The following is a 13,059-nucleotide window of genomic DNA, read 5'->3' as shown; positions in this document are numbered from 1 at the left end:
TGGAAAGTTACATAATTTGCTTATTTGTTAACAAAGCAATCTTTGCAATCCCTGTATAGTCTTTTTGCCCTATTAGGTGTCACTGCTGATTTTTATGGCCACATGGAGGCATAGATGACTGGGGTTTTTCCACATATAATTCAAACTAGAGTGATGTCATATTTTAGGATTTGGATTCAAGCTGATCTAGGTATCTGGTGATGTTTCTACATGGCAAGGATCTGTGCTCAAGGAGCTTATTGTTAATAAAAGAAAACATAATTAAACATGGAAAGTTAATATAGTTATTTCAAAAGATTCAATTTAGGTAAGTTTTTAAAGATGTAAATCATGGCTTACGAGTATAATAGATTTGTCAAAGTTCAGTATACAATCGGATCTAATTGTTTTTTTAAAAGCCAAATTGTAGTTCTGGGGTTTTTTTTTGTTTGGGTTTTTTTTAAGAGGGAGGATTAGAGGCAGAGGAAGAGAGAGAATCTTAAGCAGGCAAGCAGGTTCCATCCCCAGCACAGAGCCCGATATAGGGTTCTATCTCACAACCCTGAGATCATGACCTGAACCAAAATAAGAGTCAGACACTTAACCGACTGAGCCACCCAGGCGCCCCAAGCCACATTGTTTTATAATGCAGAACAAAAAGAAATTTACTTAGTGATCATTGAAGGGTTTTCAAGGTTAGTGAGATATAATTTGTAAAATTAGAAGAAGGGAAGATCTTAGATTTTCTTAGTGCATGGAAAGTTGTGATCAAGAATTCAGTTATATGAAGAAAGCTATGTTTGGGGTAGTAAATAAACCAGTTTGGAGATGAGTGACTAAAGATTATAAGGGGAAAATTGTGTGAGGCCAGTTTGTCAGCATTTCTAGAATTAGCTGCACATCAGGAATTACATGGGGTGCTTGTCCTCTCTATAGGTTTGGGAACCTTGAGAGGGCCTTGAAAGCTGGGATTGAGCAGGAAATGAAAATTATTTTTGTTCTATCTCAAATTTTACAAATCATAATGGAAGTAAACAAAAATCACTTTTAATCTCACTCTAATATCAGATTTTTAAAATTTCCTTCTTCCTTGTTCATATGCATATTTTTACTTTATAATTAGATGAACTTTTATTTTTATTTGTTTCTTTAATATTGTAATAAGCATTCAATGTGACCACACAGTCCCTGTTAAAATTTTAATGTCTGAAGATACTTCATCAAATTGTTTCAACTTCATTCTTCTGTTGCTTGACCTTTTGGGTTTCTGGTTTTTCAGTATTGTGTTATAATTACCATCTATGTGCGTACAATATCTTCTGTCTTTTGGACCGTTCTTTTAGGATTATTGTCCCTCCCTAAGTTTAGCTGTCAGCATTGGGTAGCCTATAATTATAATCATTTTTGTTAATTTAATAGGTGCAAAATATGTTGAGCTCTCCTTTGTAGTATTTTTGTTGTTAACTAGTGAAGTGGGACCTTTTTCTGTAATTTCACTTATTGATTCATAGTAATAGACAAGTTCTGTCTTCAAGATCTCTGTCCATTTATGTAGCAGTCTTGATACTTTATTTCTTAATTCTTTGAGTTTGTTATATATTTAGTAGTAATTTGCTGCAGATATGTTTCCATACAGTCTTCCTTTTTAATTTTAGTTATTTTTCTTGAGGGTTTCTGAATAGACACAGAGAGGTACAATGTACCCAAGATGTGCTGCTGGAAAATCATTTGGAAACAGTGTCCAGTGTGACTGAAGAAATGACACAGGAATTAGAGGTAGACAGTTAAGATACTGTTGCAGTGGGGGCACTGCAGTTGATTAAGTGTTCCGTGAAGTGTTCTGAGCCCTGCTAAGTGTTCTGAGCCCTGCGGTGGGCTCTGTGGAGTCTGCTTGGGTTTCTCTCCCCTTCTCCCTCCTGCTAGTGCCCTCTCTCTAAATCTTAAAAAAATAAATAAAGATACTGTTGCAGCGCATTAGCATGCTTGAAACTAAAGTGGAGAAAGAGGAAGGAATAGGTGAGCAAGAGATTGTAGGGGGGAGGGAAAAAAAGTTGGCAGCATGTGATTTCTACTTGATTACAGAGGTAAAGAAGAAAACAAAACACTCTAGATTTTAGAGGGGGGAGTAGTTCATACATTTAACACATTTGGGAGGTCAGGAAAGGCCACTGATTAGTAAGGAAAATGAAATCAGTTTTAAACATGCTAGTTAGAGCTTGAAATACCTGGTAAGCATTTATTCTTTATCAAAGTGCCTTTGAGGTCCCTAATTGGGACAAGGCAAGTGCTCTACCTTACACTGTTTTCTGTATTTTGAATTCTAATTCCATCCTTGCATTAGATTTTAGTGTTTTTATCAAGGCTTTCTTATTTCTGATCTTTATAGAGTACAACCTGGCTTCTTCAATCAGAAGAGCATGTGACTCGATCTCAGGATGGTGAGTTTGAGCGCCACATTGGGTTTAGAGATTACTTAATAAATAAACTAAAAGAAAAATAAAGTACAACTTAAATTGAAAAGTTAAAGTGGATTAGTAAGTAAAATAAGTGCAGGGAAGCCAGATGATTCTCAAACTAAAGAGGAGAAGTCCGTTCTTTGTTATTTAAAAAAATACAGTTTTAAGATAACATCTTACAAAATATACGTATGCTTTTAAAGTGTTCAGATATGTGGGGTGAAATATCTTCCCCTTTCTCAGTGGACTAAATTTTGTGTGTTTTAATTTTTTTTTAACAAAATACAGAGAGGTAACAGATGTGTGTGGAACATGAATGTTTAGCTAAGAGTCTTTAAATATCTAAATTCTAAGTAAAAATGTTAATTGTCTTGTTTTTGGAAACTACTTTTATCGCTTATACTGATAAGGAAGGGCTTTAACAATTAGAAATATTTTTAAAAAACAAATAGAAATAAAACATGGATTAGGCTAATTTTTGAGTATTCTTCAAGAAGAAGAGCTTACTTTTACGAGTTACTCTCTCGGTCCCTTCTTTCTTAGGGCTTTAGAAAATCTTATGTTTTCTGCTCTTTAGCAAGGGAAGAGTTATGATTTTGTTTTAGAAAAAAAGCTTTTTAAATATCAGTTTATCAATCACAGTATTAATTTTGTTCCCTTTTTCTTTTTGATTTGCCTTTTTAATCCATTTTTATAAAACCTAACCCATTTGGGATATGAGCTTGTGAAATTTGAGCCACTTTGTTACATATATCAAAATTGTCTTTGATCTCATTTAAGCATTTAAAAATTTTTCCCAGGGCGCCTGGGTGGCTCAGTTGGTTAAGCGACTGCCTTCGGCTCAGGTCATGATCCTGGAGTCCTGGGATTGAGTCCCGCATCGGGCTCCCTGCTCGGCGGGGAGTCTGCTTCTCCCTCTGACCCTCCCCCCTCTCATGTGCGCGCGCTCTCTCTCTCTCTCTCTCATTCTCTCTCTCAAATAAAATCTTAAAAAAATAATAAAAATAAAAAATAAATAAAAATTTTTCCCATCATAGTGCTGGCTGTGAGTTACAAAACAATCTATTTACGGATTGAGGGAAAAGTAACTAATACGTTCAGAAACATTTATGCATTACAACATTTTCAGCATTTTTAGTTTGCAGTGAGAATGTGGTTATTTGTGTGTTTCCATTGCTTTCCTTTTATTAATCCCTTAACTTTGGTACCTTTTACTTTTCAAAGATTAAGTGATTGGAGCTACTTAGAGGATTTAGGTCTTCTCTGTGCCATTAGAATGATAGCTTTTGAAAATAGTTCAGGGATAGCAAAGAAGATACTTCCAGCTTTAGAATGTGTAGGTGTGGCCAGGCTTCTTGTGAGAAGGGTGGTTTACAACAAATTTCTTAAATTCTCTGCCCCATCTGTAAAACGGGGATAATATATGTAGAACTGCTCTGACGATGTTGGAATTAGTATTAAATGAGTTAGTACATGTAAAGTGTTTAGAATGATGCCAAGTGTTTAGGAAGTGATCAGATATTAAGTGCTGTTAGTGTGTCTAAGGCTGTTACATACTGTCACTCTGGCAGCTTTTAAAAGAATATGTTATATTTATATACAGAAATAAAGCTTCTAGACTCTGCTTCCCATTCTAGACCTCCCAGTCTAGACCTAGCAATCTAGACCTCTCTCTCCAAACTAATTTGCAGTCACACTAAAACTGTCATGGCTCCCCTATACAAACTCTGTGTTTTCCCTGGCCTTTGTTTTTTTCACTTTTCCTACAATCTAGAATGTTCCTCTATCACCACATAGTCAAACACTGCTTTTTAAGTGAAACTTTTATTGATAACCTCTACAGCTGTAGGTCATCTGTCCATATGAATTTCATATTTATTTCCTCTTAACATGATTTCCTGTCACTTTCTATCTTACTTTGTAGCTTTTTATTCACTTAGATATCCCTTCACTAAATTCAGACATCCTTATAGACAGAGAACTGTACCTTACACACCTTCGTAAGTTTAGAATCTGTCTTAAACCTTGGCACGTACTCACTTGTGGAGTGAAAGCTTATAAAATGTATAGCAATCTAAAAGGTGATATTTAATAGACAAATGCATGTCAGTAAAAATATGCTTTGTCAGTGTTTGTACACTAGGAACATCTTGCCTGATCAGTTACTTAAAATGACTCACTTGAGGTTTTAGAATTAAGTCAGATTCAGGAACATATAGGGAGTAGAGCACTAGGGGGACTGTCCACAGGTCAAGGGTTTTCATTAGAATGTTTTCGTGCTGTTTTTTAAAAGGTGGTATATCTAATTAACCACCAGAGGTATTGCAGGTTTGGTTTGGTTTTGTTTTTTTAAGTAACTGATTTTTCACAGATCCACCCGCCCACCAATCTTCCTTATCAACAGTAGTCCAAATTTGTGAAAAGTTTGGCCAGGACTTAGAATACATCTGCTGCCAATGACAACATATAAGCCACCTGGCTCAATCAGTAATCTCACTTTACAAGTAACAGTTTTCTTACCACCATAATGCCTCTAGGTATGAAAAGTAGAGGTAATCAGAAGAGGAACTGGGTGAGATATTTCATGAGGGCACTTACTTGATCCTCAGTTACTGAAATGTTGAGAGGGTCTTGACCTCTAGATTTAGAAGAAATGGGAATGGTGGGAAATGGGATAAGTTAAAATATCAGGCTCATGTTAGGCATTCATAAAACTAAAGTGGCAAGTATGTACTCTTAGCTCAAAAATTCTCAATTTCTACAATAATTCAGTGGGATGTTGGATTGAATAAGCATCTTAACATAGGAACACTGGATTTGAAAACCATATGTTCTGTGTTCTAATCATAAGCCTGTTCTCCTTGGTTGTGACCTGGGATACATTACTCTGCTTGAATATCTGCTTTTATAGATAAAGAGCACGGGGCTAGATACTTAACAGCTCTTAATATACTTGATAGTTCCAGTCCAGCACCATATTTTTCAAATAAGAATTACCGAGCATGCTTCTAATATCTGTATGTCCCTGAAAGGTTAACTGATTTTTAACAGCCTGTGAGAATCTGAATCAGATGTATCAGGTATTGACCCAATAATTTTATCACTTAAGGAAGTTGCTGCTATTCCTATCCCATGAGATTCCTATCACATAGGATCAAATCCTGACAGAAGTTTTAATGTCCTACCTACCTCATTGTTTTAGTTAATAGGCATTCTAATTGCTTTCACTGTTTGGTAAGACAGGTAGCTTTTGAAATAATAGCTAAGGAAGATTACTAATTTCATTATAGTGAAGTTTCTATTTTGTGTATGTGTGTGTAGTGACCACACACAACAAATGAAAGTACAGTGTTCTCCAGTATTTTCTCTGGTAGTTCACTTTTTTTTTTTTTTAAAGCCTGTTATGACTGACAATTGATTTCATGACTTACTGTGGACCTCGGCCTGCTTTTTGGGTGGGAAAAATGGACTAGATAATAATGCCTTTTATATCATTTGTTAGTCTAACATTTACAGGGCATTTTGATATACTGCTATACTCATAAGTGTGATAGCTTAAAAGGTAAGATAGAACAAGGTAGAATTTTTACCTGGAAATACTTCTAGTTTCAACAGCAATGGAATTGGGCTGTGGGGGTTGGGGGAGGATGGAGGGAGCAGCTGAAAGAAGTCATGGAGGGGGATTCATTTTCTTTTTTTCTTTTCAGTGGCTTATGGTATGTTTCATGGTGTGTTACTGAGTCTGCTCATCCTAATGGCCCACTTATGGATTTATATTTATTTGTATTTGGGGCTACCCAGTCCTGTGGAAGCATAAACAAAATCTTTTCTCCCAAGTTGATTCCCTCAAACCAAACCAAAAATCTTATTTTTTTCCTTTTAATATTTGTGTTTCTTAGTTTTTATGTGTAGTCCTAAAATTGCCTCCAGTGTTTGTATAATTTTGGTGGCTTAGATCTTGGTCAGACAGGATTGGGGGGTGGATTTGAAAGAATAGAACAGAAATAAAAGCCATCTTCTCGTTTCTTATTCCTCAGTGTACTGTGTGATAATTGTCCTTAAGATTTTTAAATTGCCAAGGGAACCTTGGTAACCAAGGCAAATTTTTTGTTTTTCTCTTATATGTGAAGTTCTGCATTTTATTACACAGCCACAAAAAATAGTTTGTTAACCAGTAAATACATAAGCTGCAGAACTTCCTCCTATATGCTGCCAAACACTTCCTGTTTTGTCAGATTTCCATTTAGGGGAAAGAATGGATTTAGAGTAGATGAACCTGAGTTTCATGTTTAAAGCATCTCTCCTGAATTTCAGTTTGGAAGATGTCCAGATATCTAGATGGGGTGGGGATGAGAAGATGGCATATTGTGTTTACAAATGAAGTCATTTGTCAGCTTCATTTGGCTTTATATCCTGGAAGAGAGGGTTGCCAGGAAGGAAAAGAAACTTTTTGTTAGAAATAATTAGTGCATGACTTTCCAATTTTGTGGCTTGCCTTTAGGCTTTCCATGTCAAATGTATTTCAGTTAGTGAATGAATCATTATATTGCCTGCGAAGGAAGGATCTATGTTCATTTCTAGTAGACTTTTCTTCTAGAAATACCGAAAAACTTCCATTCAACCACACATTTACTCCTTTTTCAGTAGGGACAGGTGAAAGGTCAATGGTGATTCAAATAGAAATTGGCTACATTGTGAATATTGAGTATCTTTGGAGGAAGAGTTTGCAGTAAAATGATTTTAAGAATTTTTTTTGCAGCTGAAATAGTAAATAGAACATTTAGTTATACAGGACTAATTATCTGTTTTGTTGTTTTTTAATTAAGTAATCTACACCCAGTCTGGGGCTGGAACTCAGGACCCTGAGATCGAAAGTTACATGCTCCTCCAACTGAGGCAGCCAGGTACCTCTGTCTGTTACTTTTTTCTCCTGTGAAATGAACTTCTAATTAGGTGTTAATAGAATGTGTTAGTGGAACATACTTTCAGTGTAAACCGGAATCCCCTCATATATTGCTGGTAGGGGAATCTTATATTAAGGTTCTTTTGCAGTGTGGAACCAAGTTCTATACAATTGTTGTTTGACCAAATTGACTTGATCTTCCTTAAGTCAGAGCTTTGTTTCTCTTTCTTGACCTGTCAGTACAATAAGAAAGATGCTGTTTAATCCCTGTGCATTTATGCATTTTGTCCACCCTCATGTTGGAAATGTTCAGGAGACTGATACCGAATCATGAGATATTTGAAACCATCTACTATAAAGTTTCTGCCAGAAACTTCCCTTTTCATTGTCTAGGTATGTGTTCCTATTTCTAAGACCTGTGTTTCTTTAAAATTCAGGGAAAAAACATTTTCATCAATAACCATCATGCCCTACAGCTTCATTCTCCATTTTGCTTTATAACAGAAATCTCATCTCTTGAAACCCTTTAACTGTCTCTGTTATGTTCTCCTTTTACTAAATCCAAATCAGTGATTCTCAAATTTTAGTGTATTCACAAGCGCATCACACCAGATATTTGTTCAAAATCCAAATCCTGGGCCTCACTTCAGACCCTGTAAATTCAGATCTGTGGAGAATTCTTAGTTCTTTGAATCGGATGGAAAAACCGTTATGCATTCCCCATCATCTAGATTCTCTTCCTCATAGTCTTATGTAGATTAGCCTTTTTACTTTGTTTCAATTATTCGCATCTCAGAACTTTTTTTCTGCTAATTACTGACATCTATAGTTTTTCTCCTAAATTCACTGATTGGAGATCTCATCCACCAGATCTCTAGGAAACTGTCCTAGATTCCCTTCCTTGTTTATCAGAATTTATCTTCCTCCCCCTTCCCAAAGTACATAATGGAAGTTCAGTGTGTGTGTGTGTATTACACACATGTATTCATACTAAAACCATGCACACATGGGGCACCTGCCTGTCTCAGTTGGTAGAACATGCATCTCTTGATCTCACGGTTGTAAGTTCGAGCCCCACATTGGGTGTAGAGATTACTTAAAAATAAAATCTTTTTTTTTTTCTTTTTTAAAGACTTTATTTATTTATTTGACAGACACAGCAGGAGAGGGAACACAAGCAGGGGGAGTGGGAGAGGGAGAAGCAGGCTTCCCGCTGAGCAGGGAGCCCGATGCAGGGCTTGATCCCAGGACCCTGGGATCATGACCTGAGCAGAAGGTGCAGACACTTAACGAATGAGCCATGCAGGTGCCCCCAAAAATAAAATCTTTAAAAAACAAACCCCACAAAAGTTCATATCATGCCACTTTTTTTTTTTTTAAGAGCTTATTGAGCCCGAGCTGAGGGGCTGGGAGAGGGAGAATTGGGCTCCCTGCACTGGTCTCAGGACCCTGGTATCATGACCTGAGCCAAGGGCAGACCCTTAACCAGTTGAGCCACCCAGGTGCCCCGTACTTCTTTTTTACCAAAAGACCTACATTGGTACTTGTTAGTGCTACCAGAAGAAGCCTGAAGAAGATTTTCACTTTTACCAAAAAAAGGCAAAAAGCAAAAATTGTTCAGTGTGTTTTGCAGCAAGCTGTTAGCATGTACCCTGACAGGGAGAGTGGCAGTGCAAGGCTCCTTCCCTGACAACTACACTCAGCATCAAGCTGCCATACCTTTGAATGTGTCTGTGAGCTTCTGCCTTTTATCTCCATATATTTTGTGCATCTTTTAGCAAGATGCATGCTAAAGTATCAGAAAGGATTAAGAAAGGTTATTTTGGGGGTTTGGGAATGCTCAAAAGTTTTTCAATATAAATTGTAATTTCTTCACTTTATGCCATTTTGGCTTATGAAAGGTTTCATAGGAACCTTCTACTTCTGCTTTTCTGGATGGCAGGGGAAACCTGTACCTTGCTAATGATTTTTAAATGTTTTCCCCACTGGGTAAAGAATGTATCTCATTTAACTTGTTTATATTTAATCCTTCCTGGCAATATAATACATTATAGGCATCCAAATGTTTGTATTCAATCTTGTTACCACTTGGTTGCTACTGACTCAAACCAGCCAGTCTACTAAAGGTGATAGGCTATTGTCTTTATACCTCCAGTTCTTGTATACCATTTCACTTTCTCTAAATTATTAGTATTTCCTTGATGCTTTTTTTTTTTTTAAGATTTTATTTGTTGGAGAGGGAGAAAGAATCTGAAGCAGACTCTATGCCCTGAGCACAGAGCCCTGGGGCTCCACTCCACGACCATGAGATCATGACCTGAGCTGAGACCAAGAGTGGGACACTTAGCCGACTGAGCCATCCAAGCGCCTGTTCTTGGTGATGTCTTAAGAATCCTCTTAGCATACATTGGTCTTGAAGCCTTGTTGGCTTTTCCTGGTTAAAAGTTTTTAGTAATTCCCTTTCCCATATGGATTATTAGTTGAACTCCCTATTTATAAATGAATCTTCCTAAAATTGTGTTTCCATGTAATGAAAATCAAAGTTCAAATCATACACTTCAGACACAAACTCAAGATGTGTAAGGACACTTGCTCTTCAACAACATTTATGTATTAACCACAGTATACCGGCTTTTACTTTTAAAAAGACTTGGGTGTTTGGGGCGCCTGGGTGGCTCAGATGGTTAAGCATCTGCCTTCGGCTCAGGTCATGATCCCAGGATCCTGGGAATGAGCCCCGCATCAGGAGCCTGCTTCTCCCTCTGCTTTTACTGCTCCCCCGGCTTGTGCTCTCACTCTCTGTAAAATAAATAAGTAAAATCTTTAAAAAAAAAAAAAAATAAGAGAGTTGAGTGTTTATGGAGGATACATAGAAATATGGTGGTTACCTCTTGAAAGGGGTGGTGTAGTTTAAGAAGATACTTAGTTTTATTTGAATTGTCTGTTCAAATATTTGTCCATTTTTATTATTTTGTTTTAAGAGGGAGAGGGAGAATCTTAAGCGCTGGAGCCCACAGAGGGCTCAATCTCACAATCGCAAGATCATGACCTGAGCGGAAATCAAGAGTGAGACACTTTGAGCCACCCAGGTGCCCCAACATTTGCCCATTTTTGGGTTGTTAAGTTTTCTTATTGGAATTTTGAGAGTTCTTTATACATTCTGGACACGTCTTGTGTCAGGTGATTTGCAGATGTTTTCCCCTTATAGTTTGTCTTTGTTTTTTTCATTGTTTTTAGGAGAGCAGCAGCTTTCAGTTTTGTTGAAATTATTATTTATGTATCATGTTTTTGGTTTGGTATCTGAGAACCCTTTTTTAAACCAGTCTCAGAGATCTTCTGTTTTCTTCCTAGAAAGTTCTAGTTCACGTACATGTTGGTGTATGATTAGTTTGACTTAGGTATTTGGTACAACTTATGATTTGGTTTTTGGTGTTTGTTTTTGCATGTGGATGTCCAGTTGTCCCGGCACCATTTGTGAAAAAGCACTATCCTTCTACATTGATTGACCTTTTCACTTTTGTTAATTGATCATTTTTGTGAGTCTCTTTTTAGACTTCCTCTGTTCCATTAATGTCTATTACATGAACTTTATAGTAAGTGTTCAGACCAGGTGGTGTGGGCCTTGTCTTCTTATTCAAAATTGTTTGGGCTATTCTAATTCCTTTTCCTGTATAAATTTAGAAACAGCTTGTTGATTTCCTACTTTCCCTCCCACCCCCCCAAAAAAGAGCCTCTTGCAAACTGGGTTTTACATCGTATCTAGAGATCAGGTTAGGGAGAATTGACAATACTGAGTCTTCTAATAAGTTTATGTAGTTCATTGTTGTTATCACCAGTATTTTGTAATTTTCAACATGAGGTCTTACACAAATTTAAATTTCTACCTAAGTATTCCTGTTTTTGATGCCATTTTAAATGGTACATAATCCTTACTCTATAGATGAGGAAATTAACTTACCCAAGGTGACACTATTATATGACAAAGCTCGTTTGAAACTGACATGGGCTTTAAACTGCTATCCTGGTTTTAATTAGGATGTTAATTTTCTTATTCTAAAGCTGTTGTGATTAGTGGCAGCAGAGAAGCCCTTCTTTTATTAAGAAAACTATTACAATAGTGCTTCTATTAAAAAAAACCAATCCCCCAGAGTTTATATATTTTCTGAATTTGGGATTTCCAGAGCTGTCCCAAATCATAAACCATGTTCATCGTTAGAAGCCCACAATGAATACAGTTGTGACCCAGTGTTTGAGAGAGAGGGGGGCAGAGGGAGAAAGAGGATCTTAAACAAGCTCCACCCTCAGCAGGGAGCCCAGTGCAGGACTTAATCTCAAGACCCAGAGGATCATGACCTGAGCTGAAATCAAGAGTTGTTGCTTAACTCAGCCGCCTAAGCTCCCCTCTGTGTTTTTAAATAGTATGCCTTACCTTCTAGTTAACTTTCATTTTTTAAAAATTTGTACCTTTAAGCATGTGAATGCCTGTAGCTGCTCACACCCAGTGGAGATACAAAGATATTTCTCACACAACTTCCATGGGTGGGGCGGGGGGTACTCTTAATTTATTACAGTGAACACCATAACATGCATACACATGACAGTGATAGAACAAAGGCTTTACTTGGTTGGGATTAAGAATAGCTGCACTCATACACACTTCATGTTTTGGAGTTCCCTTTTTAGAAAGAAAATAGTTTGACAACTTTTATGGGAAACACATAAAGGACTGAGGGAGAAATCTGACAATCATTTTAAAAAGCTTTCTTTGGCAGGTGGTACAAGTTCTTAGGAAAAACCACATCATAATCTAGGCATTGCAAATACAATATGGGTAATGGTAGAGCACGGGAAAGTAAAAAGAGAGATCAAGTCTGGGTTCCATTTCCAAAGGTCAGGAATTCAATAAGAAATATCTGAGTGTTCTACATTAAGATTTGGTTTTCATTTGTGGATTTTCTCTAGTTTCTTAATAGCATCTGGATAAGTGGGTGTTTTTACAAAATGAGAAGAAAATGTTAATTCTTAATCTTAATTTGAAGTGTAAAACATATTGACCTACAGCTTGATTTCTGTCATTTATTTTTCAGGTCCCTTTATGAATGATGGAAATAGAAGCAAATGGATAGGCTTATCAGATAAGTGCTTTAATATTCTAAATATATTTTTATTATTTGTAATCTCTGAACCAAAACTTTGTTCTTTAAAACATGTTTTCTCTTTTTAGGTACCAATACCAAGAAGGTTTACAGTAATAAGGTACTGGAAATTTTTTTTTTTTTTTTTTTTAAGATTTATAGAGGATAGTGAGAGAGAGCACAAGCAGGAAGGGAGAAGCAGGGTCCCTGTTCAAAGTGAGCTAGATACAGGGCTTGATCCCAGGACCCCAAGATCATGACCTGAGCTGAAAGCAGATGCTTAACCGACTGAGCCACGCAGGTGCCCCGGTATTGTATCTTTTCTGAAAATGAATTTGTAGTCTTTTTTTTTTTTTTAAAGATTTTATTTCTGAGCGAGAGAGAGCGCACAAGTAGGCAGAGCAGCAGGCAGAGGGAGAAGCAGGCTCCCCAATGAGCAAGGAGCCTGATGTGGGACTTGATTCATGACCTGAGCATAAGGCAGATGTTTAACTGAGCCACCCAGGTGTCCCTGTAGTCTTACCAAAGTAAAATGTACCAGCTTTCCCCCTCACCCCCCAGAGGCTAATTGTATTTCTACAGTGCA

This window comes from Callorhinus ursinus, unplaced genomic scaffold, assembly GCF_003265705.2.
Source record: "Callorhinus ursinus isolate GAN/ISIS: 27379988/994484 unplaced genomic scaffold, GSC_fseal_2.0 scaffold8, whole genome shotgun sequence".
NCBI lineage: Eukaryota > Metazoa > Chordata > Mammalia > Carnivora > Otariidae > Callorhinus > Callorhinus ursinus.
This window is presented reverse-complemented; position numbering follows the sequence as displayed.